Source organism: Hyla sarda, chromosome 4 (genome assembly GCF_029499605.1).
Source record: "Hyla sarda isolate aHylSar1 chromosome 4, aHylSar1.hap1, whole genome shotgun sequence".
Lineage (NCBI taxonomy): Eukaryota > Metazoa > Chordata > Amphibia > Anura > Hylidae > Hyla > Hyla sarda.
The window spans coordinates 210,121,006-210,148,734 of NC_079192.1; the positions used below are offsets into that span (position 1 = coordinate 210,121,006).

Here is a 27,729-nt window from a genome sequence, read left to right on the forward strand (position 1 = left end):
GCTGATTAGTGACCACACAGTCTGCTCTCTCTCTAGCCAGAACGAATGCGAGCTTGAGGTGAATAGATTTGCCGCTGTAAAGATCTGTATTGTCAGTAACGGTGATTAGTGCTCTCTCAGCAAAACCGGAAATGCCCATCTTCGGCAATTGCTGCCGAATATATAGGGCTATGGCATCATAGGGCTGGCTGGCTGCTTATAGGCTGCATGTTGCCATGTGATTCAAGGTGATCCTGCCCACCCACCTTCAAAGACTTCCTTGCCCCATGTCCTCACATGTGTAGCTGACATTTTAGCTCCCTGGCCTTCACAAAATGTAGTGAATGAAGCGATTCGTTACCACGAAGCGCAAGGACATTTGGATTTGTTCAGAATCAAATTTTTCTTGAAATTCGCAATGAATTCGACTTCGTCAGCTTCGATTAGTTCATCTCTAGATATGAGGTCAGGAAATGAGAACAGCATATGAGGATGGCATATGCGGACAGCATATGAGGTGGGGATATGAGGACGGGATATGAGGACTAGAGGGCTATTGTTGCTTTTCCTTTCCAACAAAGTTTAGGGTAGGAAGAACAGGCAACGCCGGTTACTCGTAGTTCCATAATAGTAATTTATAGATTAAACAAACCATCCCTGGTGTTGAACATATTGGCTTCCTTTGGCTCCCCTCATTTGCAGACTACGGAAGCTGTTGGCAAATCCACACTGAATTACAGCTAGTCCCACTCTTTAAAAGTAGGTTCTTGAGAAATATTCTTCTCAGCAGTTGTTCTTATAGCTGAGGCTGTTGCTTTTATATCTGTAAAAAGAATCAGTATCCATAATTCATAATACTGTGAAAAGACCTATTTTCTCAAAAGGCCACAAGGTGGCACAAGTGTTTTCAGGCATATGTTGCAGAATCTGTTATGTAAAAATATTTTACAAGTGCACAACCTATTATTGATCTTTCCATTAGGCAAATCTTATACTGAAAGTTATACTATACAACAACAGGGAGCTAAATGTCAATAATTTATCTACAAGGGCTGGATTGGCTCAATTCTATAGTTCTTTGTGAAGCAACAATTTCTCTTCAGTCCTATTTTTCCAAGCCTCAGCTATTCAGAGGTTGAATTATTGGAACAATGAGTATGAAAACCTACTTGTAAAATGTGAGAATTAATTCAAGAAATTGAAATGAAATTAGCATTTGTGGGAAGGAGACACATCTGTTGTCTTTTCTATGAGTCACAGGTCAGCAGTTTAAAAGCTGGTGCAATATTCATAACAAAATTTGTCATAATTTCTTTACATGTATTCAGGGAAAATTTTTTATGAGTACTTGGATGGATGAATTGGTGGTACAGTAATTTATACAATTATTTACCAATTACTAACTACTTCAATAGTATTGACATGCCAGTGTAGGTAACGTTACCATAGTCATGGTTAGATCCATCAGGTTCAAGCTTTTATACCTAAAATCCCAGTGTATCCAGACACAGGAGAAAATGCCCTTTAACCCCTTAACGACGAAGGACGTAAATGTACGTCCTGGTGATGCTGTACTTAACGCACCAGGACATACATTTACGTCCTAAGCATAACCGGGGGCATCGGAGCAATGCCGGGATAATGCGCGGCAGGTCCCAGCTGTGGATCGCAGCCAGGGACCCGCCGGTAATGGCGGACACCCGCGATCCTGCGGATGTCCGCCATTAACCCCTCAGATGCCGCATCTGCAGCATCGCGGTCGCATAATTGGATGATCGAATCGCCCGCAGCGCTGCCGCAGCGATCCGATCATCCAGCACGGCAGCCGGAGGTCCCCTCACCTGCCTCCGCTGTCTTCCGGGAGTCTTCCAGACCAGAGCAGAAGATGACCGATAACCCTGATCAGTGCTATGTCCTATACATACCACTGAACAGGATTAGCAATCGAGTGAGTGCTCTAAATAGTCCCCTATGGGGACTATTAAAGTGTAAAAATAAAAGTAAAAAAATTAAAAAAAATAAAGTAAAAAACTGTGAAAACCCCCCTCCCCCAATAAAAACGTAAATTGCCCCATTTTCCCTATTTCACCCCCAAAAAGTGTTAAAAAATATTTTATATACATATTTGTTATCGCCGCGTGCATAAATATCTGAACTATTAAAATAAAATGTTAATGATACCGTACGGTGAACGGCGTGAACGTAAAAAAAAAAAAAGTCCAAAATAGCAGCTTTTGTATTCCCAAAACAATTAATAAAAAATGCATTAAAAGTTTTATATAAGAAAATATGGTATGAATAAAAAAGTACAGATCACGGTGCAAAAACTTAGCCCTCATACCGCCGCTTATACGGAAAAATGAAAAAGTTATAGGTCTTCAAAATAGGGGATCTTAAACATAGTAATTTGGTTAAAAAGTTTGTGACTTTTTTTAAGCACAACAGTAATAGAAGAGTATGTTATCAAGGGCATCATTTTAATTGTATTGACCCAAAGAATAAAGAATAGTGTTGAGTGGCATAGGCCATATTCGAATTCGCGAATATTCGCGAATATATGGACGAATATTCGTCATATTCGCGAATATTCGCATATTCGTAATAGTCTCGTTTTATTTCCGCATATGCGAATATTCGCGCATGTGAAAATTAACATATGCGAAAATTTGTATATACAAAACTTGTCATGTGCGAAAATTCGCATATGCGAAAATTAGCATATGCAAACTTTCGCATATGCGAAGATTCGCACACCAGTCTCACACAGCAGTATTAGAGCCTTCTTACACCATATAAGCTGGAAGCAGAGAGGGATGATCACTGTGATGTGTACTGTGAAAAAAAAATAATAATAAAAATGAATATTGGTAATTACAAATATATAGCGCTATATTCGCGAATATTCGGGAATTCGCGAATATGCGATATTAGCAAATAAAATTCGAATTGCGAATATTCGCGAGCAACACTAATAAAGAACACATGTCACTTTTACCATAAATTGTGCGGCGTGAAAACGAAACCTTCCAAAATTAGCAAAATTGCTGTTTTCTTTTTAGTTTCCCCACAAAAATAGTATTTTTTTGGTTACGCCATATATTTTATGGTAAAGTGAGTGATGGCATTACAACGGACAACTGGTCACGCAAAAAACAAGCCCCATACTAGTCTGTGGATGAAAATATAAAAGAGTTATGATTTTTTGAAGGCGAGGAGGAAAAAATGAAAACGTAAAAATAAAATTTTCTGCATCCTTAAGGCCCAAATGGGCTGCGTCCTTAAGGGGTTAAATAATGTATCCACAACAACTGCCTCATTCCTCCACTGTCAAGTGTGATGTTTCACACCTCTGCGGTTTATAACTAGCAATCACAGTTATGTGAGAAGTAAGGCTAATTGCGATTAACATTTGTGACATGTCGGGACAACATGTCAAAAGTTTTTTTAAACTCTTTAAGTAGAAAAATAAATATTCTTGACAAATAAACATTTGTTTTCCTCTTGTTTCCACGCGAGTTCCCCTTTAACCCATCCAGGACACAGGGCACACAGGTATGCCCTGGCATCCTGGGACTTAAGAACCCAGGCCGTACCTGGACATTTCTGTTCACCGCCAGTAACCGGACGGTGAATGGAACAGGATGCCTGCCCTAGGGTTCGCTGATCAATTCAGAATGGCAATTTCGGGTCAATCGGGTCCCTGGTGACCCGGAAAATAAGGCTGATAGGTGCCATCCGAGACAGCACCGATCACCCTTTACCAGCAGGAGTGAGGTGACACTGGTGCCTCCTCATGATCGTCTTGATTCGGCACCCGCTTCGCCCCTATTCCGGAGGGCGAGAGCGGGTTCAAGGCTAGAGATGAGCGAATTGAAGCAGAAGAACCCGAATTTGTTACGAATTTTAGGATTTATTCGATTCACAACAAATCCGAATATTGCCATGATTCTATTGTGCAAATCGCATCATTAAACTCCATTTTACAGCGGCCCAGGCTCCAGGACACCTAAGATGGCGGATCCACATGTCATTATGTGGTCTCCCAGTACCGCATTCTATACGGTACTTATTTATTTGTGGGTCCCCATAGCCAGAGTCCCTAGGACGTAGGGATCCCTGTAATCTAGTCTACCCCTAGTCGACTCTATTCTAATGTATAAATCAGTAATTTATGCATAGGTTAATGTAAATAGCATAGTATATGTAGATAAATGGTTAATTACTTGTTTCCATTAGCATTGCAGGACCTGCGGGTCATGTGACAAGGTGAACTCTATGGTATTTGGCTTAAGGACCTTAGGAGGCCCCGTGACGTAAGCAATCCCATCACACCATGTAAGGTGAATGGCAGACGTTCGGACCAATCGGATTCGCCACGCCCCTGCCCATATAAGGGAGCGGTGGGCATGTTTCTCTCTCTTACCTCGTGGGCTGTCAAGCAAGTAAGACCTGTACAGCAGTAATCGCAGTGAGTTAGGCCCGAGCCTTGCGGCAATGGCTGAACAATTATAATTATAGAGTGTATCACCTCCCAAACACTCGGCAGCATCTCCGGACCTAATACCTCCCCTAAATCCGGACAGATCTGCAAATCTCTTCCTAAATTAAGAGACTTATTGTCTAGCTCAAGGTCCGCAACTACTGCCTGTCGCTAAGTAACCAATGGACTGTTTGTATGAGACTGTGACTGTGCCGTGAATATTGCAAGCACTTCAGTAAACGTTATTCAAGTTCAAGTTCAAATCTCCTTGTGGACCTTCCGTTATTTTATGCATCTATCGTTACTGGGAAGGGCGGCGATAGGCCGGAACACTGATTCAGCATACCAGCCCTCAGCATGGCGTCACAAACTCTAGGGTTAACATTAACCCCTTATATACCTATACCATACCACCACTACCATACACCCCCCAAGGGCTACCACAAAGCCGTTTTGGTGTCACGAACAGGATTCGGGTGTGTGCCTGCTATTGCCACTGGTGAAAGTGTACTTCCCCCTAGGAAAATAACTTTATTCATGTGGTGCTGTGTACAGGAACGGTGCTTGTGGTGCATCATACAAGGGGGCCAAGAGAAAAGTAAGGGGGGAGGCGAAGATCTGTCTACAGTTAAAATGTGTAAACTGCGTAATGAGCTCATGCTGCGATCCTCTGGTCCGGTCGGCACAGGCGGAGCCAAACTGCTGCCGGAAAAGCACGCAAAGAAAGCCTGCGCTGCGCCATGCCCTGGGCGTGGACGCCAAGTCGCTGTATCCCAGCCGAAAGGGAACTCAGAGATGCAGGAGTCATTTCTGGAGGGACCGGAAGTCGGGGCTGCACCGATAGCTTCCTTCCTGCCCAGCGCCATTTTGGAGAAGCCCACTATAAAAGACGCCACACAGAGCAACCTCTCCAGTCTGCAGAGAGAGCCGGAGAATACAGACATGGCGGAGAGCAGCGTTCCACGTGGTCAAGTTGGCAAAATGGCACCGGAAACACGGAAAGTTGTGGCAGTCGCAGCCCAACTTTTTCAAGAGCTTGCTGACAGTCTGCAGCAGTTGTCATTAAACAAAGAGGGGGCCTGCAATCTTCCCCCACTGCCTGATGATGACGACGATTGGCCAGAGACACCTCCAGCGAACAGTGCAGGGACACCTGGAGGTGCATCACCGGTGAGATTGTCCCCTCACCACAGGACCTGGGGCTCGTGGGCCGAGATCCCGTCGGAGGAGTCTGCTGTGAGTACCCCGCCAGAGGCGGCCTATTCTTACTCCTCCAGCCCTGAGGTCATTCCTCAATCAAGCTTGCCAAGTGCACGACCGTGCTCACCAAAATTGCCGCAATGGGTGTTCGGAGATGAGCCGGAGCTGATCGTGTACATGCACAGAGTACTTCAACCATTACCTGGGAAAGCACTCCCACCAATCCCAATTGCAGAAAGGGAAAGGGCCAGTCAAGAAGCCGAGCTGGCCGAATTGATGGAAAAGTTAAAGGCCCGACACAAGGAACTTTATGCTCCAAAGCACGTTCACTTGCCTTATGAAGAAAGAGTGCGGTATCAAGAAAATACCAAAGAAATGGAGGCATTGTACATCTGTAAATGGGATCACCCCCGAGAAGGAGAGGGGCCATTGGAAAGGAGAAGAGCAACTGTGGCCAAGTTAGCAAAGGTCAGAGGTTATGGGACACTCCTTGACTGCCACACTGGGCAGACCATCCTCGTAAACCGGCAAGTAGTGCAAAGGCCATATCTCCATAAGAAGTTCAACACCTTGGAGGTGGGTGAAATTGTGGAGTACACCCCCGTCCAGAGCCTTCGTGGAGAATGGGTTGCAGTGGTCACCAGACCAACAGCCCCAACACAGCTTCCTTTCAAATATTTCCCATCAATGAATTGGGAGTCTGATCCCTTCAACTTGAGGCCGAAAAGGTCTGCTCCTAAAGCCTCCACCAGCGTACCCAAGGAGGAGGAGCCTAAAGAGTCAAATTCATCATTTTCTGAGTACAGCAAAGACTCAAGTGCATCATCCTCTACGTACAGTAAAGAACCAAGTTCTTCATCTTCTTCATACCGTCGAGAGTCAAGTTCTACACAGGGTGAAGAAAACAGGCCAAAATTGCGGCCACCCAAGTCGGAACCTGGACCCTCTTGGAGCAGTGAGTGTTTGTCTAACCCTAAAAGTTCGCTCATCTCTAATCAAAGCCCCAGGACCAGCGGCGGCGACGATGAAGGACCCCAGGGAGCTCAGCAGCAGGAGGAAAGGCTGCCTCCTGTTGTTGCTTAGCAACAACTCCCAGCATGCACAAAAGGGCATGCTGGGAGTTGTTGTTATGCAACAGCAGAATGATCAACTACAACTCCCAGCATGCCCTGGTAGTTTGTGCATGCTTGGGGTTGTAGGTATGCAACAGTTGGAGGCACATTTTTCTATGAAGGAGTGTGCCTCCAGCTGCTGCATAACTACAACCCCCAGCATGCGCTGACAGCCAAAGGGCATGCTGGGAGTTGTAGTAGTGTGCCTCCAGCTGTTGCATAACTACAAGTTGCCAGCATGCCATTCGGCTGTCAGTGCATACTGAGAGTTGTAGCTTTGCAACAGCTGAAGGCACACTGGTTGTGAAACCCAGAATTTGTTACCTAACTCAGTGTTTCGTAACCAGTGTGCCTCTAGCTGTTGCAAATTAAAACTCCCAGCATGCACTGATAAACCGTACATGCTGGGAGTTGTAGTTTTGCAACAGCTGGAAGCACACTGGTTGCGGAACACTGAGTTAAGTAACAAACTCTCAGTGTTTTGCAACCAGTGTGCCTCCAGCTGTTGCATAACTACAACTCCCAGCTTGCACTGACAGCCAAAGGGCATCCTGGGAGTTTTCGAAGTGTGCCTCAAGCTGTTGCATAACTCCAAGTCCCAGTATGCCCTTCGGCGGTCAGTGTATGCTGAGAGTTGTAGATTTTGCAACAGCTGAAGATACACTGGTTGCAAATCACTGAGAGTTTGTTATCTAACTCAGTGTTTCGCAACCAGTGTGCTTCCAGCTGTTGCAAACTACAACTCCCAGCATGCACTGATAGACCATACATGCTGGGATTTGTAGTTTTGCAACAGCTGGAGGCACACTGGTTTTGAAACACTGAGTTAAGTAACAAACTCTCAGTGTTTTGCAACCAGTGTGCCTCCAGCTGTTGCATAACTAAAACTCCCAGCATCCACTGACAGCCAAAGGCCATGCTGGGAGTTGTAGTTTTGCAACAGCTGAGATGCAGCAAATTTTCTGCTGCAGCTCAAACTCTCAGCAGGAAATTCGCTGTAAACCCCCCGCCATGTGATTGTACCCAAAAAACACTACACTACACTATACAAAATAAAAAGTAAAACACTACATATGCACATACCCCTATACAGTTACCCCCGGGTAAAAAGGAAAAATGTCTTGTACTCTACTGTTTCCAAAACGGAGCCTTCAGCTGTTGCAAAACAAAAACCCCAGTATTCCCGGACAGCCATTGACTGTCCAAGCATGCTGGGAGTTTTGCAACAGCTGGAGGCACCCTGTTGAGGAAACACTGCCCTTATAAAAAGGTAAAGTTGGTGTCTATACCAGCATGTTATTGCAAAAATGTTTTATTTTTTTACACTAACGTCCTGATGTTGCCCCAATGAGTACAGAGTTACCCATTATGTGGACATAAAATGCTCTGCAGGCACACAATAAGGATCAGGAGTGAGAGCACACTATGTACATTTGAGGTGATTTGCACAGGGCTGGCTGCTGGTTACAGCGGTTCTGATATAAACGGAAAAAAAAAAAAAAACTTGTTTGGGGCTGTTTATCCCCCATCCGGACTATCCTGCGTTTACACCTTTCATCAGTTTTTCCCTTCCATCCACTGGGTTGAAAACTTCTTGATAATGTTGCGCACTGTAGACAAAGGAAAATCTAGATCTCTGGAGATGGATTTGTAACCTTGAGATTGTTGATATTTTTCTACAATTTTGGTTTTCAAGTCTACAGACACTTCTCTTCTCCTCTTTCTGTTGTCAATGCTTACTTAGTGTGGCACACACAGACACACAATGCAAAGACTAAGTGAACTTCTCTCCTTTTTATCTTCTTTCAGGTGTGATTTTTATATTGTCCACAACTGTTACTTTGTCCCAGGTGAGCATCACATGATTAAAACGATCTTATTTTTCCACAATTTTGAAAGGGTGCCAATAATTTTGTCCAGACCATTTTTGGAGTTTGGTGTGACATTATATCCAATTTTCTTTTTTTCCTCCCTATTTTGGTTGTGGTTTGGTTTTTGGTTGTGTGTGTGTGTATGCATTATAAAAAGACTATTTGACAAAGCCCATCCCCCACGCTACTCTGCTCTTTGCTTTCCCTTCTCCCATCGTGTAGAGGAATTTCCTGTTAAAGCCAACACCTAAAAATTTTCCCAAAGAACCTAACAGAGAAAGCATACCTTATATGGTATGCCAAAGCTTTACTCACCTCCCTAGTGAGGGTGGGAACTTATGCTAATTGCAATGTCTATATAAACTGGAGGATTGCCAATAAACTTTATAAGTATGTTAACACTTACAATGTGTGTCTGTGTGATTTACTTATGTGCATGCAGTTTAATGAAAGATATAATGAATTTGGACAGGAGTTAGATATGTGGTGCCTTGGGAGGGGTTGTATGGCAGTTGGGGTGTTGCTGTGAGTCGTGACGCCAGGGTGAGGGTTAAATGCTTTATGGCTTGGCCTATCGCCACCCTTCCCAAGAGCGATAGGTAGATGCAGAATAAAGTACTGTCCACAACCAGAGTTTTGCTGACAACTTGCGTAAACTTTACTGAAGGTTTTCTGTAACATGCGAATACAGGAACAGTCTTTATAACAAAGTCTATGTACAGCTTAGCTGAGATTGACGTATGGTTGGGACTTTTTGTAAGTTCTTTAGCTTAGTAGGATTTAGTATGCGCAGACCCGCTGGATTTAGGGTTATGTTTACCTCCAGGGTCCTTGCTAGAAGTAGCGAGGAAGTTTGTAAGAACTCACTGTTTGATTCGAGCTGAGGCCGGCAGGCTGTGGCCTAGTAGCAGTCGTTGTAAGTTGCGGAGGTCTCTCCTCATGAAGTGTCAGCAACCCAAGAGAGCAACTATTGGCTGCAGCTCCCTTATATGGGCAGGGGCTGGCCAATTTAGGATTGGTCGCCAACATCTGTCAATCAGCTTTACAAGGCATTGTGGGTATCACATGACCCAGAACCTCCAAAATGTCCTTTTATCTACCATAGAGACTAAATTACAGTCACATGACCCACAGGCCCTGCAACACTATGCAAGGTAAGTATACACTTTCTATACAGTATTTACATTTATTTTAGCAATATATTAACTATATGAGGGGGGACTAGGGGATGACTAAAGAAACGGAACCCCACAGTTACTAGGAACTCTGACTTTGGGGACCCCTAACCAAGGTATGGTATGCAATACGGTACCGGGACACCACAGATATTTACTAGGTCACTGATAAAATCCATATCCCCATCCCAACCAAATTCTCTCTCCAAAAGCCCAATGGAGCTCGTTTTCTTCCGAGCCCTGTAGTGCACCCGCAAAGCACTTTATATCCACATAGGGGGCATTTCCATACTCAGAAGAAATGGTGTTACAAATTTTGGTAATTTTTTTTCTCCGATTACCCCAAAAAGTTGGGGTAACACCAGCATTTTGTTGAAAAAATGTTTTTTTTTATTTTCACGTCCAAACTTAGCGAAGATTTATTAAACACCTGTGGGGTGTAAAGGCTCACTGTACCCCTTGTTACATTCCTTGAGGGGTGTTGTTTCCCAAATAATTGCCATGTGGAGTTTTTTTTTTTTTTTTTTTTTTTTTTTTGCTGTTCTGGCACCATGGGGGCAGCCTAAATGCATTTCAGCTAAATTTGCTTTCCAAAAGCTAAATGTGGCTCCTTCTCTTCTGAGCATTGTAGAGCACTTTATGTACACACATGGGGTATTTTCATACTCAGAAGAAATGGGGTTACAAATTTGGGGGCATTTTCTCCTATTTTAGTGAGTGAGAAAAAAATTCCTTTACTCATTCGACTTAAACGAAAATGTGTCAAATACCTGTGTACCCCTTGTTACTTGCCTTAAGAGGTTTAGTTTCCAAAATAGTATGCCATGTGTGTTTTTTTTTTTGCTGTTCTTGCACCATAGGGGCTTCCTAAATGTGACATTACCCTCAAAAAAACATTTCAGCAAAATACACTCTTCAAAATCCCATTGTCGCTCCTTTCCTTCTGAGCACTCTAGTGCACCCAAAGAGCACTTGACATCCATATATGAGGTATTACCTTACTCAAGAGAAATTGGGTTACAAATTTGGGGGGGGGGGGCTTTTTCTCCTTATATCCCTTGTAAAAATAAAAAAAAATGGGTCTAAAAGAACATGCGAGTGTAAAAATGAAGATTTTAAATTTTCTCCTTCTCTTATCTGCCATTCCTGTGAAAAACCTTAAAGGGATTATCCAGGAAAAAAACTTTTTTTTATATATCAACTGGCTCCAGAAAGTTAAACAGATTTGTAAATTACTTCTATTAAAAAATCGTAATCCTTTCAGTACTTATGAGCTTCTGAAATTTAGGTTGTTCTTTTCTGTCTAAGTAATCTCTGATGACACGTGTCTCGGGAAACGCCCAGTTTAGAAGAGGTTTGCTATGGGAATTTGCTTCTAAATTGGGCGTTTCCCGAGACACGATCTGTGAATGAAATTAATAAGTAAAAGCATCCCAGAATTATTAATGCTTAAAGTTACAGTGGTCAGATGTGCAGAAAATGCTCTGGTCCTTAACGTCATAATGGGCTTGGTCCTTAAGGGGGTAACATTGTTTGCCACAAACATAGAAACAAAGAATGTGTCAGCAGATAAGAAGCATATAGTCTGCTCAATATTCTGAATACTATCAATAGTGGCCCCATCTTATATGAAGGATAGCCTTATGCCTATCACATGCATGCTTAAAATCCTTCACTGTATTGGAAGCTCCCAGTTCTGCAGGAAGGCTATTCCATGCATCCACTACTCTCTCAGTAAAGTAATATTTCCTGATATTACTGTATAAACCTCTGCCCCTGTTATTTGAAGCAATGTCCTCTTTTAGTAGTTTTTCTTCTTTTGAAGATACTTTCCTACTTTACTGTGTTGATTCCCTTTATGTATGCTATACATGTTAAGGTTCTTTAACCTTACCTTCAACCTTTTATTGTGCTGAACTGCACCTGGCTGTGGAAAAAAAAGGACAGTTTAGAGTTTGTTTGTAATGCTCCAACTGGTGTGGACCTACTTTGTCACTTTACAGGTTGACTTGGGAGTACCCAGTATTCCTTTAGTTTTCCCTTTATACTGCTCCAGTAGTAGTAATCCTGCTTCTGCATTGGAAGCTGTACTACTGGAGGGGAAATACAAGGTCGCTACCACAAGAATGGTTCCAGCTGGCATGGCTGGCCAGAACACCATGGTGGAGAACACTGAGGATAAAGGCAGGAGGGGTGAGCTGATGTTGTAGGTGGTAGTAGCAAAGCAAAAGCAATACTAAGAAACAGAGCTGAGTTGGTGCTATAGCAAAGCTCAGTCTGTTTGATTAGAACACAATCATGGTACACAGTACAGGTGAAACACTGAAGAAGCACCAAGGTTAAACAAGATCAGGCATTGACAGAGTCAGGAAAAAGGCTTAGGTGAGGACCACGGCAGATTAGAACAGATTAGAACAGACACCTTCACAAGTAAACAAGTTATATTATTGCTCAGGCATCAGGAGATGGGTTGACCAACCTTATATATGTGGTATTAGAGGAGATATTATAGAGAAGCCCGTACTGACCCTTTAAGTTTGCCCACAACCCTTAGAGAGTTGTACTTGAACTGCAAAAATGGTAGAAGCAGCAGTAGTGACTCCAAAGGAGGAAGCCTGGGGCCTACAGTGGAGATGTGAAGCAGAGAATGTGCATTGGTGTAGGTGAGTACCAGGACACACAGTACACTGGCAGATGTGAAACACCGGCATTACACTGCTTTTATACCCTAACGTTAAACAACTACATTGACGAGGTCTGAAATGGCAGGAGGTGCTCAACCCCAAGTGCAGCTGTGCACCTACGCTAGGGTGGAGGTCCTGCACTTGTGGTCCGTTGCTATGGGCAATTCCCAGCATAATGTGCATACAATGGAGGATGCCTGGAGACGGTCCAAGTTCCACAATTACATCCTATACCAGATACATGTGTGGATGTGTAATTTTACAAAAGAACAGGAATATAGGTATACTACTGTGGTAGATGTAAACAATGACATTAGCTAACCCTCAAAACTGATATAGAATTAGCCAGTGTATCCTTATATGAAGGACATAACTGAGCCTGCACATCAACGCCAAAGTTTCTCAAGTGGTATGGGACCTAACACTAACCTATCTATGCCAGATAAGCAAAACCAGGAACCAAATTACAGCAGCATTAGGGCCGACTTCTAGACTGCTCCCCGGTTGCCTCCAATGTGGCAGAGCACACAAACAATGGGAGGGGGGAGACAGGCTACAAGCCCCACCCTGGTTGGGTAATATATTGCTGGCCTCACAGGTGAAACTTTGATGCTACCCAATATGATAAAAAGGGTGCATAAGAATAAGGTGCTCAACCCCAAGTGCAGTTGTGCACCTATGCTAGGGTGGAGGTCCTGAACTTGTGGTCCATTGCTATAGGCAATCCCCAGCATAATGCGCATACAATGGAGGATGGTCACAAGTACCACACTGACATCCTACACCAAATAAATGTGTGGATGTGTAACACTTATAATTTTAACCCCTTAAGGACAAGGACAATTTTCACTGTAAGACCAGAGCGTTTTTTGCACATCTGACCACTGTCACTTTAAACATTAATAACTCTGGGATGCTTTTACCTTTCATTCTGATTCCAAGAATTTTTTTTGTGACATAGTCTACTTTATGTTAGTGGTAAAATTTTGTCGATACTAGCATAATTTCTTGGTGAAAAATTCCAAAATTTGTTGAAAAAATTTGAAGCTCTCTGCTTTTAAGGAAAATAGACATTCCAAATAAATTTTTATTTTGATTTACAAATAAAATATGTCTACTTTATGTTTGCATCATAAAGTTGCCATGTTTTTACTTTTGGAAGATATCAGAGGGCTTCAAAGTTCAGCAGCAATTTTCCAATTTTTCACAAAATGTTCAAAATCGGAATTTCTCATGGACCAGTTCAGGTTTGAAGTGGATTTGAAGGGCTTTCTTATTAGAAATACCCCATAAATGACCCCATTATAAAACTGCACCCCTCAAAGTATTCAAAATTGCATTCAGTAAGTGTGTTAACCCTTTAGGTGTTTCACAGGAATAGCAGCAATGTGAAGGAGAAAATTCAAAATCTTCATTTTTTACACTCACATGTTCTTGTAGACCCCGTTTTTGAATTTTTACAAGGAGTAAAAGGAAAAAAATCCTCTAAAAATTTGTAACCCAATTTCTCTCGAGTAAGGAAACACCTCATATGTGTATGTCAAGTGTTTGGCGGGCGCAGTAGATGGCTCAGAAGGGAAGGAGTGACAATGGGATTTTGGAGAGTAAGTTTTTCTGAAATGGTTTTTGGGAGGCATGTCACATTTAGGAAGCCCCTATGGTGCCAGAACAGCAGAAAAAAACACATGGCATACCATTTTGGAACCTACACCCCTCAAAGCATGTAACAAGGGGTCCAGTGAGCCTTAACACCCCACAGGTGTTTGACAACTTTTCGTTAAAGTCGGATGTGTAAATGAAAAAAAAATGTTCACTGAAGGGCAATTTTCCCCCCCAATTTACAATTTTTACAAAGGGTAATGGGAGAAAATTCCCCCCAAAATTTGTAAACCCATCTCTTCTGAGTATAAAAATACCCCATGTTAGGACGTAAAATGCTCTGCGGGCGAACTACAATGCTCAGAAGAGAAGGAGTCACATTTGGCTTTTGGAAAGCAAATTTTGCTATAATGGTTTGTGGGGGGGAATGTTGCTTTAGGAAGCCCCTATGGTGCCAGAAAAGCAAAAAAAAAAAAAAAAAAAAAACACATAGCATACTATTTTGGAAACTACACCCCTCAGCGAACGTAACAAGGGGTGCAGGGAGCCTTAACACCTCACAGGTGTTTGACGCCCTTTTGTTAAAGTTGGATGTATAAATGAAAAAAAAATCATTAAAATGCTGGTTTTTCCCCAAATTTTACATTTTTACATGGGGTAATAGGAATTTTTGTAACCCCATTTCTTCTGAGTATGGAAATACCCCATGTGTGGACGTCAAGTGCTCTGCATGCGAACTACAATGCTAAGAAGAGGAGGAGCGCCATTGAGCTTTTGGAAAGAGAATTTGTTTGGAATGGAAGTCGGGGGCCATGTGCGTTTACTAAGCCCCCCATGGTGCCAGAACAGTGGACTCACCCACATGTGACCCTATTTTGGAAACTACACCACTCACAGAATTTAATAAGGGGTGCAGTGAGCATTTACACCCCACTGGCATTTGACAGATCTTTGGGACAGTGGGCTGAGCAAATGAAAAATTACATTTTTTATTTTCACGGACCACTGTTCCAAAAATCTGTCAGCCATCTGTTGGGCATAAATGCTCACTGCCCCCCCTTAATACATTACATGAGGGGTGTAGTTTCCAAAATGGGGTCACATGTGGGGGGTTTCCATTGTTCTGGCACTATGGGGGCTTTGTAAACACACATGGCCTTCAATTCCGGACACATTTTCTCTTCAAAAGCACAATTGTGCTCCTTCTCTTCTGAGCATTGTAGTGAACCCGCAGAGCACTTTACATCCACATGTGGGGTATGTTCTTACTCAGAATAAATGGATTTACAAATTTTGTGGGCCTTTTTCCTATTTTCCCTTGTGAAAATGTAAAATTTAGGGTAACACTAGCATTTTAGTGAATTTTTTTTATTTTTTATTTGCCCATCCGATTTTAACAAAAATTCATCAAACACCTGTGGGGTTTTAAGGCTCACTATACCCCTTGCAATGTTCTGTGAGGGGTGCAGTTTCCAAAATGGGGTCACATGTGGGTATTTATTTTATTGCGTTTATATCAGAACCGCTGTAAAATCAGCCACCCCTGTGCAAATCACCAATTTAGGCCTTAAATGTACATAGTGCGCTCTAAATCCTGAGCCTTATTGTGCGTCTGCAAAGCATTTTACGTCCACATATGAGGTATTTCCGCATTCAGGAGAAATTGTGTTACAAATTTTGGGGGTCTTTTTCTCCTTTTACCTCTTGTGAAAATAAAATGTATGGGGCAACACCAGCATGTTAGAGTAAGCATTTTTTTACACTAACAGGCTGGTGTGGCCCCCAACTTTTCCTTTTCATAAGGAGAAAAAGCCCCCAAATTTGTAGTGCAATTTCTCCCAAGTACGTAAATGCCTCATATGTGGCCCTAAACTGTTTCATTGAAATACGACAGGGCTCTGAAGTGAGAGAGCACCATGCACATTTGAGGACTAAATTAGGGATTGCATAGGGGTGGACATAGGGGTATTATACGCCAGTGATTCCCAAACAGGGTGCCTTCAGCTGTTGCTAAACTCCCAGCATGCCTGGACAGTCAGCGGCTGTCAGGAAATGCTGGGAGTTGTTGTTTTGCAACAGCTGGAGGCTCCGTTTTGGAAACACTGCCGTACAATACGTTTTTCATTTTTATTGGGGGGGACAGTGTAAGGGGGTGTATATGTAGTGTTTTACCCTTTATTATGTGTTAGTGTAGTGTTTTTAGGGTACATTCACACGGGCAGGTGTGTTTCCCGTTAGGAGTTTGCGTTGCGGCAAAAAATTTGCCGCAGCTCATACTTGAAGCAGGAAGCTTACTGTTAACCCACCCGTGTGAATGTATTGATGTCACTGACAGCCGCTGGGACCCGCTGGGAAAGAAGCGAGCGCAGCTCCTGCGCCCGCATCACAGCCGTTCCGTAAATGAACGGCGATGTGCGCAAAATGATGCTATGCAGTGCCGTACATTTATGGTGCATGTCCTTAAGGGATTAAGCTAAAATGATTCCTCTCCTGTAAAGTCCCACCCACTCCTATCACATGATCATCCTCACAGGTCCATCAGTCACCATACTCTCTCCTGCTGACCTCTGCCCCCCCCCACCCACATGCACTGATCACATGATTGTGACATCACTCCAGGTCCTTCCCCTCCAGCTTTCCGAAGATACAGAGCAGGTGCTGGTAGGGCAGTCACTGTAATTATAATGTGTGTGTGTGGGGATCTCTGCTCCTCAGTGACTGCCCGATCAGGCTTAGTCCTCTCGGGCCGGCAATTTGCCACCCCTGTGAAGGTACCACCTGGGTCCAATGGACCCAGTGGGACCCATTGTAGGGCTAGCCCTGCCTGTTGGATACCAAGAGAATAAACTTTAGCATCCACCAGGCAGGTTAACTGAACTTTAGAAAACATCATTTTTTTATGTATAAGAAAGTGAAGGCTGCTTAGGCCAGGGGAAACCAACAATAAGAGATGGAGCTTACTAAGGAGAAAACATGAAAAATGTCTCTTACAAGTCCATATAAAGGCCAGACATACTGCTATTATGTGTATATATTTATATATATATATATATATATATATATATATATATATATATATATATTGTGGCAGTGTGGCAAGGAAAGGGTGTATTTTCTTGGCTCACCCTGCAGAAGCTCTCACCTGCTTCTTAAGTAATGAGGCAGGAGGGAAGGGAGGTGTGTATATGAGATGGAGACTCAGTCTAATGTGGGCTCTTCCTAGGAGACAGCATGTGGGCTGTAGGGAAGAGACAGAGCCTGCTGAGGAGTACACAGCCCGAGCTATGAGTGGCTCAAAGAGTGACATGAATTGTGAGTAGAAGGGTGCAGGGGACATATGTTTAACTGGCTGAGGGAAGCTCAGTGGTTGTTAGTCAGGACAAGCTGATCTGTTTAGTCAGTGACCAGACGGTCTAGGATTTTGTTTTGTTCCTGCTTTTTTTTTTTTTTTTTCCCTGCAACCTGTCTAATAAAACTGGCAAGGTGCCAGATTCGCATTATAAACATTTGTTTGCCAGTTTATTGAGAAGAAACGCATCCTGTGGTGTGGTCCAGGACGATCCCAGAGCTAATCCCCAAGACGGGTCGTCACAATATATATGTACACACGCTCATTCATGTATATACACAACAGCTTAATTTTTCATATTCAAGAAGATTTTATTAAACATAAATGAAAGAAAACAAAGAAGTGGGATATAGTAACAGAAAGTATGGTAAAGGGTAAATACAACTGGTAATATGAGTTGTATGACAGTACACTTGATACAGCAGGCTATTAATAAAAACTGTAAAATAGCCCTGAGGAGTTTAGGGAATTGAATACCCGTGAAGAAAGGGTCTAAAACAAAATGGATCAATAACAACATTTATTGAATCGCTATAGACCACCAGCACAAAACTGGAGAAACAAGTGCAAAAACAGGAAACAATGAAACCAGTACACAGTTCAGGACCAGTTGACACGCCACTATATGAGATTTCTTAGCCACCATAATGAAAAAAGAGCAAAGAGAATCAAGAAGAGGAGAACACTGATTTAGAGGAAAACCAGGAACGGCTATTGTGAAAGGCGATATTCTGGGGACTCAACAAATAGCCAAGCTTCTCCTGGATAAAGCCTCTCCCAGCGAAACGCGTTGGAGGTTTGGTGTGGGGATAAGGTGAGTCCTGGGCTCTGTATGTATCTGCTGGGTCTTTGTTCATTATTCCCTCTTCGTTTCTGCTCCTATTTTAGTCAACACTTGTATGGCATTTGTGCACCTTAGTAGCTTTTTTGAATTAGATTTATGCACTTTCTTTATTATCAGGCTACATTTTGTCCTTGTATGTGTTCTTGTTACCTTGCACTTTTCTAATGAGTGAAATTATGTAGCAGGCATATTACTAGCAGACATACAGATTATACATTATAACAGAACTTTCCCCCCAGTATCCACATATATGCATACACATTTTTTTCTGTCTTTGCTTTCTTTTTATTTAATGTTTTTAATATATACATTGTTTGCTGATTAAATGAAATTATTTACTATTTTATGAATAATTGTTTTTTGGGGGTTATTTGTTTTTGTGCCTAGTGCACTTATTGGTGTATAAAAATTATAGTCAAGGTTGCCAGATAGCTGTAAAACGGTCTAATCAGCCATTAATATCTGCAATGAGCTCCTCCACTTTACAGAGGAAAAGTATCATTTGTATCAATCCAACAGAGATGGAGGATGGGTTTTTCTTTCCACCTCCATGGTATGACTGTGCAGGCCGCCATCAAAAGGAAATGGGCTAATACCATAGAGGGTGCTTTATGGGAAAGTGGTAAAAAAGATAATAGGAGCATTTTAGGATCTTGGGATGGCTCCACCCCGAGCCGTAAATTGTTTTCATTAGTGTCACAACTTTCTTCCAAAAAGACAGTAGCAGGGCATAGGGCCACCAGATGTGACACATCATCTCTCCAGCCCCTTCGCAGCACCAGCACAGATCTGGAGTACACAGATACATATTATGCATCACAGCAGGGCCTCTATACCAATGAGACAGGACTTTGTCATTTGTTTCCTGTGCCTTACAGAATATTGAAAATTTGTTGCATAATGTGAAGGCAGCAGTTCAGCTGAATGGAGAGAAAGTTGTTTTTAATTCTCCCAAGCAGACACACAAAAAATATATATATTCTATGTATGTATCTATGAGAATTTTATAGACCTACATTTATGATAGGAGAGGAAGAAACACAAAGTTTTTTAACCACTTAACCCCTTAAGGACCCATGACGTACGCGTACGTCATGAATCCTAGTCCTGCGATATAAAGCGGGGTCACACGGCGAACCCGCATCATATCGTGAAGCCGGGACCTGCCGCTAAAAGCAAGCAGCACCGATCGCGGTGCCGCGCGCTATTAACCCTTTAGCCGCGCGCTCAAACCTGAGCTGCGTGGCTAAAAACGAAAGTGAAAGTGCCCGGCTAGCTCAGGGAGCTGTTCGGGGTCGCCGCGGCATAATTGCGGCATCCCGAACAGCTGTAGCACAGGAGGAGGTCTTCTTACCTTCTCCTGCGCCCTGAGATCCAGGCTTGAGCAATCAATGGCCGAAAACACTGATTGATTCATTCCTATGGAGATGCATCAATCAGTGTTAAAGATCAGTTAATGCAATGTTATAGCCCCCTATAGGAGCTATAATATTGCATAAGAAAGTGTAAAAAAATCATTAACCCTTTAAATTATCCCTTCCCCTAATAAAAGTTTGAATCACCCGGCATTTCCAAGAATAAAAAAAAAACTGTGTAAATAAAAGTAAAAAACATATGTGGTATCGCCACGTGCGGAAATGTCCGAATTATAAAAATATACCACTTTTTAAACCGCACGTTCAATGGTGTACGTGCAAAAAAATTCCAAAGTCCAAAATAGCGCATTTTTGATCACTTTTTATCCCTGAGGAAGCCAAACGGCGAAACGACGTAGGGGTGCTGGTGTTGTGTGGGTAGGTACACTGTCTATGTCTCCCAGCCTGTGTTTTGTGAGTGGGGAAGCTCCATATGCATTTTGCTTTACTGTGCCCAGGGCGTGCGGGTGTCGACTGTTATCCCGCAGTCTTATCTGGGCTCTCAATTGCTGCTCCCCTTTCCTCCTGAACACTCGCTGGAGGGCATCTTCCTAGTGACCTTGTCACGATTCGGCTAGCTGGATGTGGATCCTCTGTGTCAGCGAGGGATTGGCGTGGACCGTGCCGGTGGACCGGTTCTAAGATGCTACTGGTATTCCCCAGAGCCCGCCGCAAAGCGGGATGGTCTTGCTGCGGCGGTAGCAACCAGGTCGTATCCACTGGCAACGGCTCAACCTCGCTGACTGCTGAGAAGGTGTGGGACAGAAGGACTAGGCAGAGACAAGGTCAGACGTAGCAGAAGGTCGGGGCAAGCGGCAAGGTTCGTAGTCAATATGGATAGCAGGAGATCTGGAAACACAGGCTTTGGACAACACTAAACGCTTTCACTGGCACAAGGCAACAAGATCCGGCAAGGAAGTGCAGGGGAAGTGAGGTATTATAGCCAGGGAGCGAAGGTGGAAGCTAATTAGGCTAATTGGGCCAGGCACCAATCATTGGTGCACTGGCCCTTTAAATCTTAAAGAGCTGGCGCGCGCGCGCCCTAAGGAGCGGAGCTGCGCGCGCCAGGACATGACAGCCGGGGGCCGGGACAGGTAAGTGACTTGGGATGCGATTCGCGAGCGGGCGCGTCCCACTTTGCGAATCGCATCCCCGCCGGCAATGTCAGTGCAGCGCTCCCGGTCAGCGGGTCTGACCGGGGCACTGCAGAGAGAGGAACTCTGCGAGCGCTGCGGGGAGGAGCAGGGACCCGGAGCGCTCGGCGTAACAGACCTCCATATTTATGTATTGATATCTGTGTAATTATTGCATGACTTTAATGTATGACTCATTTTTGGTTATACTGGTGGCCCTACTCTTTAGTTAGGACTAGTTATGCTTCATTGCATTTATGCCAATTAATGATACATTACCTACCTCACTAACTCCAGTTATGTCTGGCTATACTGTCCCTTTTTAATTGTTTTTATTACATGTTTCAATAAAGTTTACTATTACCATATGAACTATGTGTTCAAGTGTGTATATAGGATCTCCGTAGTATTCAGCAGCTAATAAGTACTGGAAGGATCAATTTTTTTTAATAGAAGTAATTTACAAATCTGTTTAACTTTCTGGCACCAGTTGATTTAAAGAAAAAAAAAGTTTTCCACTGGAGCACCCCTTTAACTTTTTATTGGGGAGGGGCTTTTTCACTTTTTTTCCCAACTTTTTTTTTACACTTTTATAGTCCCAATAGGGGACCATTTATAGCAATGTCATAGCTGTAACTACATAGCAGAAGCAACAGTCCGGGACTGTTAGGGCTCCAGATTGTTTCCTACGGACCAACAGTTCCTTGGCCATTTTGCAGGGTTTCCATGCCTAGATAAAAGAACAGAACAATATTTTTAGTTTCAGAGAAAACCAAGGAGGGAGAAATACTGGGCCCATATGAAAAAGGTATAGGAGACTTGGCACGACCCACAATATGTAATGAATATGGACCCACAAATATTTAATATATTGCTGCTATCACAAAAATGCGTGTTTCCATTGGATATTAGCAATGTCTATAGAAGGAAGGGTAATATTTAAGGGGCTCCAGTGAAAAAGAAGTTGTGCCTCCTCACTCTGCACAGCCTCCACTGCTATTCAGTGCTGGCATAGTGGAAGAGGAGGCAGGCCCTGTGGGAGCTGCCTACACCATCTTGGACGACCAAGCCCTCTTGTCTCCAGACTCTGGGAGGCTCAACAGCAGGTGAAAGAAATTAGAAATAGACACCAAAGTGTCCAGCTGAGGTGCTGGCGGCTTTTTGGCTCTTCTGGTCCTCCTTTCGCCAATTGGATAAGCATTTATACCCCTATTAAGCAGAAGCCTGAGTTGGAGCACTGGTTCAGTGCAACCGTTCTTGCTGCATGGCAAACCACACCCCTTACAACAGCTTATTTTGAAAAGTCTTCTGTAAGGACAAGGTTTGGAAGAATAATTTCATCGTTGAATGATCAGAACACAATATATACGCTGTTTTTAAATATGTTCCCAGATAAGCCCTCTAAGTGAAATGTGTACAAAGAGAGTTTATAAAAAGTACATTAAAATCTATATAAGTGGTATTGCAAAGCAAAATAAAATGATGCCAAGTAAGGAAAGAAATTACTTATTTAGCTATGTCCCAAGGATGTCCTGGTTTCCATTTTAAAGCTCTAACGTAATGCATTCTGTCATGTGTAAGCACAAAAACATCACTGAGGCAGGATAATTGACTCTTGGCTATAAATGCAAGATCTTCTTATCATTGGTTTGCTATGACCTGTTGTACAGTAGCTGCAGCCACAACCGCCTTGATATATATCTTGTTGTACAGCTCCCTCAAAGTTCTTTGATGAAATGATTGTTTATTTGTCAGGTTTAGCAGAGGCAATGCTTAATATAATGCCATATATTGTGGTCTTGAACATACAATTTCATTATAAAAGTTCTTATACATCAAAATCATTTTTTATATCCCATATTACAGAAAATTAGTCATTCTGACCAATTACATTTTCAGTCTCAATATTTTGCCACCATATTTTTCTATGCACTAGTGACACAACATGGGCTAGTGCAAAGTCTGAAAGCTATGGACAACATAGCTCCTAAACCAACCTCAAAAAGGGTAACCCCAGCCATACCAGTTGGCAGTTTTATATGCCTAGAATGTATGTACTAGAATTTTTCTTATGCACCCGAATTTTGGCTTCACACGTGCCAAATTTACTTACAGCAATTGAAACTAATATACCCATGGGAGGAAGTAAAAAAATTCCCTCATTTACTTAGTGTTGGGTTTTTTCTAGTGTGAAATATTGGTTCTGACTTGTAGGATTCCCCTCTTTTTACTCTGGGGATTCACAGATTTACAAGTCGGGAACATTTTCTGACCAACTATTTCTAGGTGGAAATGTCCAGCCATTTATTCACAGGATTTTCAGCAAATTCAATGGTAAATAGGTCGGGTTTTAGGTCTGGCCAGGCCTCCTTTGTGACAGACACGACCCTTTTTCGGCTTTTCGCACTGCAATCTCAGGTTTGTCAGATTTTGTAGCACATTGGCGCAGACTGGTGCAAACATGTCGCAGACACTGGCCTTCATTTACTAAGAGTGGAGTGTAGTTATCGTTGTGGGTTTTTGGGTCCGACAGGTATTTTTCCATGGTATTTTCTATTGCACCTTGTATTTGGCCATTCTCCTCACGTTTTTTGGTCTGAGCTTTCGGGTTTTCGAGAGCTCAAATCCACCACATTTCATTACAAATTTGTAGGTTTCTTTAGAAAATGTAGGGTTTTTGGAGATGTGCCCCTTTTCGGCCACACCCCTTTGTGGGGTTATCTGAGTAAAGTGGAGAGTTATTAGGGTTTTTTAGATTTTTTTATCATAAATTCTGGCTCACGACACATGCAACACTAAAAAACCCTACAAAATCTATTCAGAAAAGCCTTATTAAATGAGGCCCACTATGCGCCAAAATAACCTAGTCGGGTTTTAGATTTAAAAAAAAAACTAGTCGGGTTTTAGATTAGTAAGGGCCAATATGTTGTAGTCCTCAAGGATATATAAGAGTTACACAGTTTACTAAGAGTGGAGAGTAGTTTTCTTTGTGGGTTTTAATTCCCTACAGGTATTTTTTTCACGGTATTTACTAAGGTTTCCATAAGATTTGCACTTTTCTCTACATTTTGCTTTTTTTAACAACTGCTCTGATTTGTGAGCTTTAACAGGGCTCAAATTCACCACATTTCTGTGTAAAACTCAGTAAACATGTTTGTATTTTTTTTTAAATGTTGGGGACATGCCCCCTTTTCCCAGCAGTCATGCCCCTTTTTGGGGGGTTTTCTGAGTAAAATGGAGGGTTGGTTGACTTTTTAAATTTTTTGGCGCAAATTCTGGTGCAGACACAATTTGTGGCGCAATGTGCCAAATTCTGGCACACAATCCAACATGTTGGGTTTACAATAGTAAATCAGGGCCAATGACTTTAATCAGTTTGTAAGGGAGAGGTATATGTTCTATCATATGAAAAACATACGGCACGCCCATATGGGAATGAAGAAGGAGTCCAGCACTGCAGTGAAGGCAGCTTTATTGAGTGAGGAGCAAGCAATAAAAGCACACTAGTCAGACATGTTTCAAGCGCGAACGCTCTTCCTCGGTGACATCAGTGTGAGCACAGGTGAGCCATTATATACCCAAATCAAAGGGTGGGGCAAGATGAAACTATCTATGCTATTGAACTTGTTAAATCTAACATTAGAGGAGGATGTATTAGGAAAAAATTAGCTGACAGAGAAGCTTTCTGGCAGTTTACCTTAGGAACACGTAGTCCCACAGGATTAAATATCCGACGGGAACTATTGTTCCATTATTAATTTCACATATTTTGTCTTGTTCCTTTTACCCTCTTGTTAGTTTCCAGCATTTTGGTATGTGGTATTATATATTTTACTCATGTATTTTGATACACTTTTTATATATACATCTTTTTATATATACATCTTTTGTATTTTGTATGTGCATTTTATCTGCATACCTCGATCCCTGTCTATCAGTGTGATGCCAGGTACATGGGCATTGTTTCATTTTGCCCCACCCTTTGATTTGGGTATATAATGGCTCACCTGTGCTCACACTGATGTCACCGAGGAAGAGCGTTCGCGTTTGAAACATGTCTGACTAGTGTGCTTTTATTGCTTGCTCCTCACTCAATAAAGCTGCCTTCACTGCAGTGCTGGACTCCTTCTTCATTTCCAGTATCCGGGGCGCCTGGCCGGGCACCGGTCCGTGCATAGCACGACACGGGAGGTGAGCTGGACTCTCTTCATTTCTTTGCGGCACGCCCATATGTTTATATATTATAGAACATATCTTTCTCCATTACATTTATTCTAAGAGTCTATGCAGTTAAAAAACTAAAACATTTATTTAGAGAAGATAGATAAATAAATAAAGTACAATATGTACCAGTTTCTGCCACAACAGTCTTAAAATAAATCTACATAAATCACAGAGAATCTTCAACTCTCTGAGTATTCTGGAGATGCAGATGCCACAACATCCGTTTATTTCTAGGGGAGAGTCTCAGACATCCAAATGCTAAGCCTTTGATAGATTGTCCTTAGTAAGCAGTGCTTCCTACTGCAGGAGACACTAATACTTGGTGCTGGGGACTATGTCAAAAAAGATTTGGAGCTCATGTAAGGTGGTTTCTTAGAGCTGATTATAGCTATGATCCAGGGTGAAGGAGAATTTTTATTACAGTCTTAAGAATATCCAGAATATCCCTTAATTACCAATTAGCCACTGTGACCTTACATAATAATTAATATTTCAATATATTTTTCAGGATAAGTTTTTGTGTATGTCCATAAGGGTGAGCACTATCTATGGCAATTATAAAACATACTGTATATGTATATATATATATATATATATATATATATACCGTGTTTATCAGGGTATACCACGCACCGGCCTATAACACGCACCCTATTTTACCAAGGATATTTGGGTAAAAAAAGTTTTTTACCCAAATATCCTTGATAAAATGAGGGTGCGTGTGTGTGCATGTGTATACCCTGATACACTGTTTCTGACCCCACAGAAGCCCCCAGGAAAGGCAGGGGGAGAGAGGCCTTCGCTGTCCGCTTCTCTCCCCCTACCTTTCCTGGGGTCTAGAGCCCTGCTGCCGCCGCTTCTCTCCCCCTGGCTGTCGGTGCCGCTGCCCCATTGCCTCCCCCATTCCCGGTTTTATAATTACCTGTTGCCGGGGTCGGGTCCGCGTTGCTTCTGGCTCCGGTATGGCATCTCCTGCGTCGTTGCTATGCGCTGCAAGGCGCAATGACGAGTGACGTCTCGTTTCAATGTGACGTCACTCGTCATTGCACAGCGCATAGCAACGACGCAGGAGACGCCACACTGGAGCCAGAAGCCGCGCAAACCCGACCCCTGCAACAGGTAATTATAAAACCGGGGATGGGGAGGCAATGGGGCAGTGGCGCCTGCAATGGGGCAGCGGCGCCGATAGCCAGGGGGAGAGAAGCGGCGGCAGCCTAGACCACAGGAAAGGCAGGAGGAGAGAAGCGGGCAGCGACGGCCTCTCTCCCCCTGCCTTTCCTTGGGGCTTCTGTGGGGTCAGAATAAGCGGGCATGGGGGAGGCAATGGGGGCAGCGGCTCCGGCAGTCTCTGGACCCCAGAATAGGCAGTGGCAGAGAATCGGGCAGCGACGGCAGGTCTCTGGACCTGCAAAAGCCGCTGCAGTTCATTGATTTAAAGCGTCCGCTTTAAATCATTGAACTGCAGCGGCTTATCGGCCTACAACACGCAGATAGACTTTAGGCTAAAAATTTAAGCCTAAAAAATGTGTGTTATATGCCGATAAATACGGTATATATATATTTTTTCCCCCCAGTTTTTCACTCTGCAGGCTCCATTTTTAGTTTTCCATGGGCTAATGGATAGAGATTATCTGCTGTTTTCTCCCATACACTCTTCTTCATTTCTATAGCTGTTCATAAGAAGTAGCAGCAGCATAGAAGTAATTAAAGAACAGCACTCTGCTCAGGATAAACTGTGAATCAAGCATTGGGGTGATACATAACACTTACTGATCCATCTTGTTAGTACTGAAGGATGAGTATATGCGAAGAGGAAGAGAGGGACCTGATAAATTCAGCAAGAGGCATTTTTCTTAAAAAAAAAATATTACAAAGTAATATATTCACTGGTAATTTTTATTAAAGATATAGCGACCACAGACTTGTTTGTAAAGGTGATAAATGTAGTTACCATTGCACACTAGTGTGCAGAGCAGATGCAAAGTCCAAGCAGACTGTATGACTCCAGCAAGGGTCTAGAGTTGTACTATAAAGTCTGTACTGGCTATACATAACACATGCCCAGTGGCATATGAAATTTAGTGTCCATTAAGACTGTAAACCCCCATACAGGAGAGGCTGGGGCTTCCTTACTTGGGTACAACAGCTCAGCAGTCTCAAGCTGTGGCAGCCCCTGTAACCTTACTATACAGTACAGTACTTTTGGTAAGGAGATACACCAATAGCATAGCAGGCCATGAAAACAGCACAGCATGAGGCAATACAGTTGGCAGCTGCTACAACTGTATACTATGGTTGTTAAAAGGTTAGTGACCATTCAAGTCTTAAAGAGTAACTGTCATCAACTAAACTGTCCCTAATCCCCCCCCCCCACATCTGTCCTTGACACTCACTAACACTATCCCTGTCGTTATATCTACTTAAATTATAATAAACACCTTTTTCCCCCTCACAATGGCTGTTCAGTCCTTCTGCTGTGTGCGAGGGTGGAACGGGGAGTGGCCCGGCGGGCGTGATGTCATCTGAAGCCTGTCCGGGCTCACTTCCCTCTCTCTCTCTCTCATCTCTATCTCTCCATATATATGTCAGTGTTTCTCAACCATGGTGCCTTCAATTTGTGAAACACTATGTGAACTTTAGCTCTCACTTACTGTAATTTTTTTG

At 42.9% G+C, this 27,729-nt stretch overlaps 1 long non-coding RNA gene across 1 annotated transcript; it reads right to left on the reverse strand.

The window, feature by feature from the left end:
- Nucleotides 1-640: 640 nt before the first annotated feature.
- LOC130366970 (uncharacterized) lies at nucleotides 641-27,679 on the reverse strand. The gene is made up of 3 exons (XR_008892019.1): nucleotides 27,504-27,679; nucleotides 11,712-11,744; nucleotides 641-802 (listed from the first exon to the last, which is right to left on the reverse strand). It is a non-coding gene; the product is annotated as an uncharacterized LOC130366970 (long non-coding RNA).
- Between the last annotated feature and the right edge of the window lie 50 nt (nucleotides 27,680-27,729).